This window comes from Rattus norvegicus, chromosome 4 (genome assembly GCF_021556685.1).
Source record: "Rattus norvegicus strain SHRSP/BbbUtx chromosome 4, alternate assembly SHRSP_T2T, whole genome shotgun sequence".
NCBI lineage: Eukaryota > Metazoa > Chordata > Mammalia > Rodentia > Muridae > Rattus > Rattus norvegicus.
In genome coordinates, this window is record NC_141537.1 from 103,832,234 (window position 1) to 103,848,076 (window position 15,843).

At 42.6% G+C, this 15,843-nt stretch overlaps 1 non-coding gene and 1 gene segment (V, D, J or C); both read left to right on the forward strand.

Annotated features, from left to right (window-relative positions):
- Window positions 1-15,843, forward strand: part of LOC134478922 (immunoglobulin kappa variable 4-1-like) — an 801,643-nt gene that overhangs the window by 777,215 nt on the left and 8,585 nt on the right.
- On the forward strand, window positions 11,188-11,331 carry LOC120102652 (small nucleolar RNA SNORA48). Its single transcript, XR_015687353.1, has one exon. It is a non-coding gene; the product is annotated as a small nucleolar RNA SNORA48 (small nucleolar RNA).

Below are 15,843 nucleotides of genomic sequence, written 5' to 3' on the forward strand. Positions count from 1 at the left end.
AATCCAGGACTCAATGAGAAGATCAAACCTAAGGATAATAGGTATAGAAGAGAGTGAAGACTCCCAGCTCAAAGGACCAGTAAATATCTTCAACAAAATCATAGAAGAAAACTTCCCTAACCTAAAAAAAGAGATACCCATAGGCATACAAGAAGCCTACAGAACTCCAAATAGATTGGACCAGAAAAGAAACACCTCCCGTCACATAATAGTCAAAACACCAAACGCACAAAATAAAGAAAGAATATTAAAAGCAGTAAGGGAAAAAGGTCAAGTAACATATAAAGGCAGACCTATCAGAATCACACCAGACTTTTCGCCAGAAACTATGAAGGCCAGAAGATCCTGGACAGATGTCATACAGACCCTAAGAGAACACAAATGCCAGCCCAGGTTACTGTATCCTGCAAAACTCTCAATTAACATAGATGGAGAAACCAAGATATTCCATGACAAAACCAAATTTACACAATATCTTTCTACAAATCCAGCACTACAAAGGATAATAAAGGGTAAAGCCCAACATAAGGAGGCAAGCTATACCCTAGAAGAAGCAAGAAACTAATCGTCTTGGCAACAAAACAAAGAGAATGAAAGCTCACAAACATAACCTCACATCCAAATATGAATAAACAGGAAGCAATAATCACTATTCCTTAATATCTCTCAACATCAATGGCCTCAACTCCCCAATAAAAAGACATAGATTAACAAACTGGATACGCAACGAGGACCCTGCATTCTGCTGCCTACAGGAAACACACCTCAGAGACAAAGACAGACACTACCTCAGAGTGAAGCGCTGGAAAACAACTTTCCAAGCAAATGGTCCGAAGAAGCAAGCTGGAGTAGCCATTCTAATATCAAATAAAATCAATTTTCAATTAAAAGTCATCAAAAAAGATAAGGAAGGACACTTCATATTCATCAAAGGAAAAATCCACCAAGATGAACTCTCAATCCTCATCTTCGGTTGGTTTATATACAAGTGTGCAATTTCTAGGCTTGAAAGTAAAATGATGCTATCTGGTGCTGGATAGAGGAGCCTTATTTTTTATTATGGCAGCTTGCTATTTTTGTAACATGGTGATTTGGTTGAACACAATAAAGTACAGTAGTAACTGAAAAAAAAAAGAAATTCATAGACAAATGGTTGGAACTGGAAAATATCATCCTGAGTGAGGTAACCCAATCACAGAAAAACACACATGGTATGCACTCATTGATAAGTGGATATTAGCCCAAATGCTTGAATTACCCTAGATGCATAGAACACATGAAACTCAAGATGGATGATCAAAATGTGAATGCTTCACTCCTTCTTTAAAAGGGGGAACAAGAATACCCTTGGCAGGGAATAGAGAGGCAAAGATTAAAACAGAGACAGAAGGAACACCCATTCAGAGCCTGCCCCACATATGGCCCATACATATACAGCCACCCAATTAGACAAGATGGATGAAGCAAAGAAGTGCAGGCTAACAGGAGCCGGATGTAGATCTCTCCTGAGAGACACAGCCAGAATACAGCAAATACAGAGGCGAATGCCAGCAGCAAACCACTGAACTGAGAATAGGACCCCCGTTGAAGGAATCAGAGAAAGGACTGGAAGAGCTTGAAGGGGCTCGAGACCCCTTATGAACAACAATGCCAAACAACTAGAGCTTCCAGGGACTAAGCCACTACCTAAGGACTATACATGGACTGACTCTGGACTCTGACCTCATAGGCAGCAATGAATATTCTAGTAAGATCACCAGTGGAAGGGGAAGCCCTTGGTCCTGCTAAGACTGAACCCCCAGTGAATGTGATTGTTGGGGGGAGGGTGGCAATGGGGGAAGTGTGGGGAGGGGAACATAAAGAAGGGGAGGGGGAGGGATTAGGGGGATGTTTGCCCGGAAACCGATAAAGGGAATAACATTCGAAATGTAAATAAGAAATACTCAAGTTAATAAAAAAAATGGTACAAAAAAAAAGAGTGAGGTATTGAAATATCCCACTGTTATTGTGTGCGGTAAAACGTGTGCTTTGTGCGCTAGTAAGGTTTCTTTTATGAATGTAGGTGCCCTTGCATTTGGAGCGTAGATATTTAGGATTTAGAGTTCATTTTAGTGGATTTTTCCTTTGATGAGTATGAAGTGTCCTTCCTTATCTTTTTTGATAACTTTGGTTGAAAGTCGATTTTATTTGTTATTAGAGTGGCCTCTCCAGCTTGTTTCTTGGGACCATTTGCTTGGAAAATTGATTTCCAGCCTTTTACTATGAGGTAGTGTCTGTCTTTGTCACTGAGGTGTGTTTCCTGTATGCAGCAAAATACTGGGTCCGCTTTAAATATCCAGTCTGTTAGTCTATGTCTTTTTATTTAGGAATTGAGTCCATTGATGTTAAGAGATATTAAGGAATAGTAATTATTGTTTCCTGTTATATTTGTTGTTAGAGGTGTCATTATATTTGTGTGGCTCTCTGCTTTTGGGTTAGTTGAAAGATTCCTTTCTTACTTTTCCTAGAGTGTAGTTTCCTCCTTGTATTGGAGTTTTCCATCTATTATCCTTTTGGGGCTGGATTTGTGGAAAGATATTGTGTAAATTTGGTTTTGTCATGGAATAGCTTGCTTTCTCCAAGTATGTTAATTGAGACTTTTGCTGGATATAGTAGCCTAGGCTGGCATTTGTGTTCACTTAAGGTCTATATGACATCTGCCCAAGATCTTCTGGCTTTCATAGTCTCTGTTGGGAAGACTGGTGTAATTCCAACAGGTCTATGTTTATATGTTACTGGATTTTTTTCCCTTACTGCTTTTAAATTTCTTTCTTAGTTTTGTGCATTTGGTGTTTTGACTATTATGTGATGTGAGGATTTTCTTTTCTGCTCCCATTTATTTGGAGTTCTATAGGCTTCTTGTATGTTTTGGGCATCTCTTTCTTTAGGTTAGGGAAGTTTTCTTCTACAATTTTGTTGAAGATATTTACTGGCCCTTTAGTTTGGGAATCTTTACTCTCTTCTATACCTATTATCCTTATATTTGATCTTCTCAATGTGTCCTGGATTTCCTGGGTGTTTTGGGTTAGGAACTTTTTGCATTTACATTTTCTTTGACTGTTTTGTCAATGTTTTCTGTGGTATCTTCGGCCCCTAAGATTCTCACTTCTATCTCTTGTATTCACTTTGTGATGCTTGCGTCTATGACTCCTGATCTCTTTCCTAGGTTTCCATCCACAGGGTTGTCTCCTTTTGTGATTTCTTTATTGGTTTCTCTTTCCATTTTTCAATCCTGTTTGGTTTTGTTCAATTCCTTCATCTTCTTGGTTGTGTTTTCCTGTAATTCTTAAAGGGATTTTTGTGTTTTATCTTTAAGGGCTTGTACTTGTTTACCTGTGCTGTCCTGCATTTCTTTAAAGGAGTTATTTATGTCCTTCTTAAAGTCCTGTATTATCATCATCAGATGTGATCTTAATTTCAAATCTTACTTTTCTGGTGTGTTGGGGTACCCACAACTTTCTCTGATGGGAGAACTGGACTCTGATGATGCCACATATTCTTGGTTTCTGTTGCTTAAGTTCCTGTGCTTGTCTCAACCCATCAGGCTGTGTCTGGTGTTAGCAAGTCTTGCTGTCTCTGACAGTGGCTTGACCCTCCTTCAAGTCTGTGTGTCTACACTCCTTGTGGTCTCCCCAGAAAGTTTCTGCCCCTGACTGTTCCTAGGTTCCTATGTCTAGAGGGTACTAGGTAGGTTTCTCTTGGGCCAGGAATATGAGCAGAAGTGGTGGTCTTCCCTGAACTCTCAGAATTGTCCATAATTCTCAGAATCCAGCTCTTTCGACCATAGGATTTGGGTACAGATATCTGTGGGGCCAGGACAGCTCCAAGCATAGGGAGAAACAGAAGGGTTCTGCCCTTGACTGCTCCCAAAAAGATTTTTTAATTGCATCTATGCTGAATACATATGAACATTTTTCTTGCCATTGTTCCTCAGACAATACTGTATTACAAGTTTTTTTTTAAGTTTTATTTATTTTATGTATGTGAGTATACTGTTGCTGTCTTCAGACACACCAAAAGAGGGAATCAGATCACATTACAGATGATTGTGAGCTACCATGTGGTTGCAGGAAATTGAACTCAGGACCTCAGGAAGAGCAGTCAGTGCTCTTAGCTGCTGGGCCGTCTCTCTAGTCCCACATTAACAGTTTTTACATGGCATTTGTTTGGATTTTGATTTTTTTTTTTTTGCTTTTTGTTTTTTCTACTTAAGACTCTCCATACAGCCCACAGTTCAGGATCTTGCTGTCTAGACAAGGCTAGTCTTGCATTCACAGAGATCCTCCTGCCTCAGCCTTCCAAGTGCTAAAATCCAAAACATACGCCACCATGCCCAGCCTGATCTTGGTAATTCTAAACAGTCTATAGATAGTTTCAAGTAACCAACAGATTTCCCACAGGTTATATGCAAATCCAGCAGCTCACACAGGAACAGAGTTTGCATTAGCTTATTGTTTGAGACAGTGCCTCAAAGTCTTGATCCTCCTGCCTCCACCTCCCCGGTGCTGCCACTACCCAGCTGATCGACTTTCAGACTTCATGACTTTATAAATATAGTCACTGTATGGACTTTCCAGAGCTTTGCACTGTATCTGTTTATTTATTTATTGTTTGTGTGCATGGTGGTGGGTAGTGCATGCTATGGCACATAAATGGAAGTCAAAGAGCACCTTGTATGTATTGAATCTCTCCTTCCATTATGTAGGTCCTGGAGATTGACCTCAGGCCATCACGCTTAGTGCCAGATGCCTTTATCAGCTAAGCCATCTCACCAGGCCTATTTTATAGCCTTTTGGATGTATGTATCTAAACCAGAGACTTAGGATGCATAAATAGTTGATGTGCAACAACACGAGAAAGGGCCATACCATAGACCACGGACTGGCCAGATTACAAAATCTGTCTGTATTGTTTCTCATGCATCAATTTCCATTGCATTCAAATACCTATTTCAGATAGCCTATGTTCAAAATAGCTGCATTCATAAGACAATTTATCATCAGTGAAGCATTACCTATTGTTGATTTGTTGATGAGGAGGAATATTTGTTTTCAAGTTGGTTGAAATAATTAAAAGCCTGATAACTGACCCTGCTGACTGTGGCATTTATCGTTGTTTCTCTATGCCAAAATTATCCATAGAAACTAGAAATAAAGTCTGAGAAGTCAAAAACAAAAACAGAAAAGCAAACCACAATCTTCTGATAGCTGGGACTGCATGTGTGTATGTAGGAGGGGGGGTGGATGGTGATACTCATTCATGTGTGACAGAGAGATAGGGGAAGGGGAGAGAGAGAGATTTTCTATAAACAACAGTCCTATCCTATGATAAGAGTGGGCACCTGACCAGAGTCAGATCTCTGCTGCTGTTTGTAGACCAGGGCTGTGACCCATGACTGGACCTTTGGTAGGCTCAATGCTTATGCAGCACTGCCATCTGCTGACACTGTCTCTGTACCCTGCCGTGCTTAGGTGATAAACTGGTGGCACTGTGAATCATTTCCTTGTCACTGTTTCCTGTGTCACACCTATCCATGCATATTAGGAAAAGTCTGAGAAGAAAAAAAAAGTTTCAGATAGAAAGGAAGCATATAATGTGCATATATATCTACATAGATACTTATTCAAGTGTGCGTGGGTGCAGGGGGAGCGGGAGGATTTTCTAAAAGCAATAATCTGATCCCGTTATAGAGATGGAGACCTGACCAGATTCAGATCACTGGTTTTGTTTGCAGAGCAGCTCAATGACCCATGACTGCGGCTATGTATGCTCACAGCTTATACAACACTGCCATCTGCTGATGCAGCTCCTGCACCCAGCAGCCCTCAGGGTAGCTGTTTGGTGGCACTGTGAGATCATTTTTTTATCGTTGCTTTCATTTTCGCTATATAAACAATGTTTCTACAATTTAGAGACACAGACAAACTGTATAATTAACTTAAATTTTACAAATTAACATTTTCCACCGTTTACTGTTATCAAATAGCTTGTCATGGTTCTTCTGTTCAGCATACACAGGCAGGACAGAAGCATTCCTTGGTCTCTAGTCCCACACCTTGGAGTTCCAGAAGCCTGGGCTTGGAGGAATCCCAGAAGCTTACAGCTGCAAGCCCTGAGAGCTAGAGGCCTAGTGTTTCAGATTTTGAAACCCAATGGGATGGGTAAGGAGAAATGGCTCAGTAGTTAAAATGTGCCCTGCTTTTGCAGAGGATGTGAACTCAGTTCCTAGCACCCACATCAGGCAGCTCACAGGCGGTTACATACAATAGCCTGAATCTCTCTTCTGGCCTCCTCAAACACTGTGCGCACACACACACACACACACACACACACACACACACACACACACACAAACACCACGCACACTCGCACACACACATACATGTGATATATATATATATATACATACACATAGAGATGATTCAAAGAGATGATTCAAAGTACTCAGGTTAAAGGACTGTTTCTCTGGGCTTTAAGCATCAGCAACACTAGCACTTGACAACTCTATTAATCCTCATCAATGAGTGCTTACAGCAAACAGTCCTAAGATTCCTCTTGGAACCTGCATTCCTGCAGTGACAAGTGTTACAGTTCTTCAACCTGGGGTGTGTGAGACCTTGGCCCTTTGGCACTTCCTTAGAACTCTCCTAGCACCAAGGCCACAGTTTCTTGCCTTCAGCTCTTAACAGCCCTCATTGTCTCTCTTGCCTCTGCCCTTCTTCATCTCTGCCACAGCCTTTTGATGCCACTGCCAATGTCACCAGAGACACCTCCTTCGCCATGGACACTGCCTTCATTGCCCCTGCCTCCTTTCTTTCCTGGGGTTACCAGCTCAACTCACTCTACTAAAAATAAAAAAACAAAAACAAAAATAGTCAAGACTGGGCCTTTTGTTGCAACTAATTCTTCAGCTTCTACACCAGGGGGCAACATCTAGCTGGTATGTCAAGGCTGACTTGCAGAGTGAGCCAAGCAGAGCACTTACATAGGCAGAGTAGGAGTGTGTTCAGGGTGTATGCACATGGCACTATGTCACGCCATGGAAGAACAGTATTTCCACCAAGCATGAAGGGCTGGACCTACCCCAGTCACATCAGTCCCTCAAGCAAATGAAGTCACATACCTTCAAACTGCCGTATGTACTGACATTCCTTCACTCATGGCCATACATTGCTCCATAGGATGAAGCAGGTCTTAATTTGCTATCCAAATCAGGAAAATTAACATTAAGAGGCATGTTTACAATAAAGTTGACATTGGCAGTGATTTAGCAGTGCATTAAGAATGCACAGCTCCTGTCTCTGTGATGTCATGAGTAATGGGTCTCCTAACGACTGTTTTACTCATCTCCACCATCCGCTGCCCCTGTCAACCCCCATACACATCTCTTTTGACATGCGTGTATGAAATACACATAATTCCTGTATTTTAATCATATTCAACCTTCTCTTCAATCAAGATAACCTGCTCTTATCTCCCTCAAACTCCTTCCCAACTACACCACCTGTTACCTATGTGTCTGTTTTTAAGCTTGATTTTTATTTATGTGCATGGGTGTGTGTCTGTGTGTGGACTATAAAAATGTGTCCAATCCCCTGGACCTAGAGTTACAAACAGTTGTGAGTTGCCTGCTGTAGGTGCTGGGAATCAAACTCAGGTCCTCTGCAAGAGCAGCAAGTGTTGTAGACCACTAAGCTATCTTCCCACAACCCCACATACACTTTTTGATAACCCATTGAGTTTAGCTGAGGTAACTTACAAAAACTTGGGTTAGGGGTTATTTAACAAAGCATGTGCAGCTTACCATTGGCTATATCACTGAAGAAACTTTTGTCCCATCCCCTAACAACTATTAAAAATCCACAAGTTCTTTAGGAAAGGATGGGGGCCTTATAGGCTCCAACTAAACCAGTTAGAAATCCTTAACTGACTATAAATCATAAAGGAAGAGAAGAACTGCATAAGCCCCTCGTCTGCCCACGATGGAATATTGACAGGCCAGATCTTCTGGTTGTGGGCAAGAAATCAAGCTGCTCTGAGTTCATAAGTGAAACAGCCATGTCTGGTTCCCAAGGATGGTCTGCACAACCCCTTCCTCCAACTCTACATTCTTTCTACCTCTTCTTCCACAATGTTCCCTGAACTTTGTATGATGAAGACACAAATGACCCATTGAAGACTGAACACTCAATCATCCCTTATTTTCAGCGCTTGGGCCAGTTATGAGTCTCTACAGTAAAAGAACATACAAAAGGGGGTCTGAGCAACACTAATCTATAAGTTTCAACCTAACTATCTGACATCCACAGGGTTTGACATGAGGATACTGTTCATCCAATATATTTCAAAGGATTTACCTAAGAATCACAAAGATGTTAGGTCACAAATGAGGGCAGTATACGGCCGCAAGTGGCAGTTAATGGCCATTTGAGGGAACTAAAGATAACTTGGCTCTGGGCCTGAGTCATTTCCACCCCTCCACAGTTACTGAAGTTTATTATTGTTGTTGTTATCAGTTCTTGTTATTTACATTGCAAATGTTTCCCTCCCCCATTTAGTTGACACTGTTTGTCTTCCTATGGGGTTTCCATCTCTTCCTTTGCTTCAATCCTCCCCCTAACTTTTCCATAGGGACCCCAACCTCAGTCCAATGGTTGGCTGTAAGTATCTACATCTCTCTCAGTCAGCTACTGGTAGAGCCTCTCAGAGGACAGCCATGCCAAGCTCCTGTCTGCAAGTACAACATAGGAACAGTAATGGTGTCAGGGTTCTAATTGGTGATTCAGCTTTATAGAGTGGTCAATGAAAAGTGCAGGTTCTTGGGGAGGGAACTGCAGGGGAGACGAGGACTTCAAGTCACATGGATTAAAGTGAAGACTGCCTCTATGTGAGCTGAGAAAGGTACGTCAGGGGACAAGATGGACTTTTTCCCAAGGAGCGAAATAGAGGAAGAATTTCAGAAGTTCATTTTAAAAGTGAAAGAATACTTAGAAAGATGGGGCAGAAAGGAAAAATGACAGAGAAATCAGCTAAACGTTGCCTCCAACTTATACTTCCTTAGGGGAAAAGAGAGCAAAAGCTACTCCCGAAAGAAAAGCTAACCAAAGCAGAGCAGTCTCGCCCTCAAGACAGGCACACAGCATTCACATCCTGAACTATAGATGCAGAAACCTCTGGTATCGGGGTATTGGGATCAGCCTTGGATTAAAAACACCACATGGACACCCTCTTGAGAGGGTTAAAGACAGACTGCAAAGCTCAGTGTGGCCCAGCAGTGGCCCCCAGTCAGCAACAAGTGGTCTGTGAAGAGCCCTCTGGTTCTAACCAAACAGTACAGACTCAGCAGAAACATAAACGGAAGAATGAGCCCACAAGTTCCCCCGACCCTCTTCCTCCATGACTGTGCTTTTCTGAAGAAGCGGCTCCAACACAGCCTCGTGTCTTCCGCTCTATTGCTTCTTCTGTGAGGTTCTTTTTCCCCCACACTACTCTCTTAGCTGGATTTTTACTGTATTTGGGTGTTTTTTAGTATATATATAGTTTATCGGTTATCTCTCTTCATACAATCATTTAATTTTGTTCATTCATTTTTACAGTTTAGAGCAGTTTTTCCCTTAGTTGCTTTTTCCCTTGTTTATCCCTGTGTTTCTTACACACACACACACACACACACACACACACACACACATTTGGTACTTCCAATCATTTCACACTTTTCTTAAAGTTTTACCTTTTTCTCTTCTCGTTTTTGTTTGTGGACATTTTCATTATTGGCAAGTCCTTTTTCCCCTATCTTCCTTTTTCCCAAGTCTAGAAAAAGAAGCAGACATTGAAATACAAAAGGAATTCAGAACTTTAAACAGACTTCATAAGAGAAAAACCTCTTCGCACCATTTTATAATCAGAAAATAAAAAAATGTTACGCAAAGAACAAATCTAAGGAACTGGAGGTGGAAAACACCAACTCATCCACAGGACACAAATTCCAGAATACATAAAGCCTCTCATGTGCAATCCTAAAAGCCAGGAAAGCATGGAATGATAGGCTTCAGTCCAGAAAGCAAGTAGCATCTAAGCAAGATTGATGTATCCACCATTGTCAATCTTTCTAAATTGGTAACAAAGTTACTTGTATGGCAAGCAAACTGTAAGCAAGTTCATTACAGCCAAGACAACACTAGGGAAAATGGTTTTTTAAATTCTATACAGAGTAGGAAGAATGACACCCTCCATCAAAAAGGCACAGGAAAGAACAGATTTTGTGAGAGGAATCTATGTCCTGGATTGGCAGAAAAACTGTGGTGAAATGTACTAACAAACACAATCTACAGATTTAATGCTACCATCACAGTTCTAGTGACATTTACAGAACTAGAACAAGTACTAAGCTTATACGGAAACACAAAAGACCATGAAGAGACTAAGCAGGACAAACCCTGCAGAGCCATCACATCACCTGATCTAACGCTATCCCACAGAGGCATAATGACAAAGACTGCAAGGCGTGTCCACAAAAACAGATGTATAGACGAATGGATTGTAAAAGGACCCATAACCTGCACTTCTGTGGACAGATCATTTTTGACAAAATTGTCAAAAACATAAACATGCATTAGAAAAAAACAAGCTGCAAGTTAGACATCCAAAAGGACTACCTTTGGATCCATATCTGTCATCCTGCACAAAATTAATTCAAAGTTGGGTCAAAGGCTTTGATTTAAAACCTGAAGACTTGAAACTGCATAGGAAAAAAACTTTGAAGGGTAAGGGCAGGCAAGAACTTTCTGAATAGAACCTCCATAACAACAGAAATATTCTCAAGAATTGACAAGGGTGATTATATAAAACTAAATGGCTTCTGCACAGTAAAAGAAACTATAGACATAATGATAGTCCAGCTACAGAATGAAAAAAAAAAAACATTGCCAACTGTACTTTAACAATGTATTGGCTCTTGGAATATATAAAGAACTATAAAAATTAAACACCAAAAGTATAAAACTCCCACTCCATAAGGGAGAGAATGGACTGAATGAAGAGATATAGGTGGCCAAAAATATTTATCATCAGAGAATTGCAGATAAAAACTAAAATAACAGTATATATCTTACTCTAGTCGGTATGGCTGTCATTAAGAAAACAACTGAAAACCTGTGGCAATGGACAAAGGGACACCTTGTTGGTGGCGGTGTTCTAATATCAGTCAGAGACAGAGCAGACGGCAGTCCTTTGTTCATCCTAGCGTGATGTCTGGCTCGGTGGCCTAAGCTGTTTTATGCCTAGGAGACCTAAAAATCAAATCAAATCCAGGCAGTGCAGCACCAGAGGAAGAAAACACAGACCTGAATTCTGCCATGCCGTGTGTTGCAGGCCCTCAAACCTACAGCATGGGAGGCCATAGACACACAGGGTCCCACCTACCACCAGCCAGCATAGCCCAGGAAGAGGAGGACAGAAACCTGAAGACCGCCATGCCACCCAGAGACCCTCCCTCGGATGCCTGGCACAGGCGGCTAAAACCACAACTTGCCATCATGCCACACAGCGCAGAGAATGTCACCGAGGGGCCAGCCTGCATCAGGAGCCACCACAATGCATGAGTGCGTGGTGGACAGATGAGAGAGAAAGAGAAGTGGAGCACCTCAACAGCAGTCTGTTGTAAGTGAAGCCATGGTCAGATCCCAGCCTCAGCTGCTGCTGGGGGTCATGTCTGGATCTGAGGCCACACAGCATAGCGGCAGGGTTGCTGTTGATATCTGAGGCTCATGTCCCCCAGAGAACATGGGAACGTCCCTGGTCGATATGAATGTCCAGGAAGTGCATAACTGTCCCGCCCCTCACTGGCTATAGCTCTCTATAGAGATGGCCCCTCCTCTCACCAGTGGCAGAACTGGGAAGATCAGGCCCTGTGCCTCGCCCAGGTAGCAGAATGGAGCTGGCCCTAGCAGTAAGTGAAACAGCTCCAAGGGCAGGATTGTGGGAGAGTTGACCCCTTCACTCTTCTGCCATGGGCTGGCACAGGTGCACGGGTGATGACCCGTCCTACTCCTCACCACAGGCTAACCCTACCCCTTAACAGCTGCAGCACTCCGGAGAGTGGGTCTTGCACCTAACCTGAACAGCACAGCAGAGTTGAAGATGATGGTCGGGGCACAGGTGAGCTAGCACCAAAAGCTGGGTCCATGATAAGTCTGCTACAAGGTGGTGTGTGTACACTGATGATGTCCTCTCCCCTCCAACCCCACTTGACACCTTCAGTAGTTAGGAAAGCTGGCCCATGGGGTATGGGGGCTGGAGAGCTAGCCCTGCCCCTCACTGCATGTAACACCTCACCAGGGCAACAGTGGATCTAGTCCTCATGGCAAAGGTATGAGTGAAACAGAGCCGAAGGTGTGAGAGCAAGAGAAGTGTCCCAGCCCTTTATAGGCTGCAGCACTTAGGAAGGAGGGTGCAGTGTCTTGACTGGCAGCTCAGCTGAGCTGTCTCTGGAAGCGTGGGTGTGGATGAGCCAGCCTGAGCGAGGCCAGGGCCTGATCTCCCAAGTTCTACAACTGGTGAGAGGAGGGGCCATCTCTATAGACAGCTACAGCCAGTGAGGGGTGGGACTGTTATGCATAGCCCCTGGACATTCACATCAACTTAGGAGCCTGCTCAGAAAAGGGACGTCCCCATGTTCTCTGGGGGACATGAGCCTCAGATATCAACAGCAACCCTGCCGCTATGCTGTGTGGCCTCAGACTCAGACATGACTCCAGCAGCAGCTGAGGCTAGGATCTGACCATGGCTTGAGAGCAAGAGATCTGACCTGGCCTCCTGCCAATGGTGACATTGGGTAGCCTAGCCAGAGCAGAACTGGAGAGTTCATCCTGGTGGGACAGATAGGGAAGAGCCAGTGAGCTATCCAGCTGAGATACTATCCAGGCCCAGATCCAGGGCTGTGTTGATGTACCCCAAAATATATATCATCTGTGAATGGGTTGGGACAAGTGAAAGGGTTAGTTCTGCTGTCCCAAAGCTGTAGGAATTCCATGACACAGGGAAACAACAGGATAACCAGAAGGAAGGCTGGTAAGGAGCCGATATTGATGGTGACACAGAAGCCAGAGATCTATTTGCAAATGAGGATGTGTGGACAGAGGGACACACTTTGGAACACACTGTGACACACTGCAGTTTCCATGATGAGATGTTTTCCATGCTTTTGTTCTTTGTGTGTAGGAGGGAGGGGGAGGTTGCAAGAGCAAAGGGCAGATATGAGGGTAAAGGGATATCAGTGGGGCTATTTAACTATTGTTCTAACGTCCCTTATTTTTCCATCTACACTCTGGATATATTTATCATTCTTTTAAGTCTAAATAATTCACTCCAGTATCCTCTGTAGAACTGGCTTAGTTGTCATAATTCCATTAACTTGATTTTATCATGGGATTTTTTTTCTTTTTCTATCACTTGCAACAAGTATTTTTGCTGAGTATAGTGACCTAAGTAGGCAGCTGTAGTCTTTATTGAAATCATCATCACAAGCCCTCCAGACTTTTAAAGTTTCTGTTGAGAAATCTATTGTTCTTCTGGTGGGGTTGCTTCCTGGTGTGGCTTGAGCTTCAGTGGGCATAAATTTTTTGTATCCTACTTTTAAGAAGGGTTCAACCTCTCCTCTAGCCCACCACACAGCAAAGGTAGTGGAAGAAAACAGTTATTAGGATATGAGGGAAGAGGACCTGTTCAGCACTTCTTTGGGGGTGAGCTCAATCTTCTTTGACAGCACTTCAGTCTCATAGCAAACACCAAATATGACTCAGCAGCCCCAGGCCAGTCCTCTAGGCAGGCAGACACTACAGGGGAACCAGCATCTACAGTCCAATCCTTTTGGCAGGCAGACACCAGGCATGAACCAGTGGCTGTACTTAAACCCTGAAGAAACTGCCAGGCTCACCAACAGGCCTGAGGTGGATGGGTTGCAACAGAGTTGAGTTGCGTATTTCAGATGTTATATTCTCAAGTGAGGAGTCCAGGATGTCTTCTGTGACCTCTATATTGCTTCCAGTGTAGGATAGTAACTGCTAAAGCAACCACCACTTCTGGATGTGTCCAGTAGTAGGCAAAAGTCACAGTAGCCCATTAACAGTGAGCCCTGTTACTTCAATAACAACTGGAGAATGAATAAAAATGACTAACATGGTGCATACTAGGATTTTAGTTGTTAACATCAACAGTGAAAAGAAGGTAGTGAGGATAGGAAGAGGAATTAGTACCAGATCAACTTTGAAATTCTCAAGATGTTCAAAGAAGCTGGGAGGGGAAGCTGGGGTACTATTAGGGTCCCTGGCATTTGGAGGCTGTTAAGCTATGGAAGGTTATATCTTAACCTATATGTAAGAGAAGATGAATGGGAAATGGAAGGAGATAAATGAGTGAAAATGAGAAAGAAAGAATATGAGTCATGCAGGGGAAGAATAATACCAAGTTATAATAATAGACTGAGTGGCAAAGCATACAGAACAATCCCAAAAGCTAACTAAGCAGTATGCAAACTAAAGCTAGGCCACTATGGGATATGAATGCAAGAGTGAAGATTAGAAAATGCAAAATAAAAACTACTGAAAGTGAACCAAAAAATTAACAATAACAAAAATGCTAAGTGTACTAAAAAGTACATTTCAATTTTTAAAGATCGGTCTGTTCTCCATGGGATTTGAATTCCTTCCTTCCTTGTGCTATTTCATGTAGCAAACTGTACTGATGAGGAGGTTGTAATTTGCAATTCCAGTTCACACCTGTAGAATTCACGTGTGTTATGTATTACCCCAGTGGGACTTAATTAGACCAGACACCATCTAGAATGAAGTTCTGGCACAACCACACCAAGCTCGATGCTATAATTATCTTCAGCTTGGCTTAGTACTATGGGGCAGAAGGGTGACTGAAGGTTTTGGTTTGGGTATTTTAGGGAATATGTGTGTATGTATGTGGCTAGGAAGGGAGGTTATAGTGGGTTCATAGACCTCAGCCAATATCTAATTGTCCTTTAATTTATTCAGTTCCTAGGCTTCACTTCACTGCCAATAGTTATGCACCCAACCCTTGGCTGCCCAGAGCATGTGTGTGAACAGAAAGGTTTCTCTGGCAGTTTTCACAGCCCTCGCTGGAACATCTTGATGCAATTAGGCCTCATGCCTTGTTATTCCTGCCTGGAAATATTACTTAGCTTAGTAGGCTTACGTCTCTATGCTAGGGATGCATGCGATTGTATTTTTGTTCTATCCAGGGACTACTGCTAGAGCTCCCTATAGATTGATCTTCATATTTAACTTCCTCTACCTAGCACCAATAACCTTACAAATCTATGGACAGAACAAAGCATCTTCAAGCCAGCTAACTTACCACCTTTTTCCTCAATGATCTATCCAAAGAAGGCCATTCGAATATAACACATATATGCCAAATCACGTCACCTTGGGAACAAAACGGGAATGGTAAAAACAACCAAACAATATGTCAGTGGCAGACACATAGAGGAAGACAGAGAACTCAGAATTCAGCTTATCACACTAATAGAATAAGCCAGAACCCACAGCAACAAATATGTAAATGACAGTGGCTTAGCCCCACTGCGGTTAGTAAACCCTGACCCACTTAACTGTTTTCTCTTTCATGTGAAGTGAAATGGCTGTAGCCTAATGTCCTCCTGAAAACAAGAAACATATCTTCATTTTTCAGACTGGGACCAGATTTTTGTGCCAGGCACACATGCGCACGCAGGAAAAAAACTTGACTTGTGCCCACATGCCTGTCTTCAGGGACAAG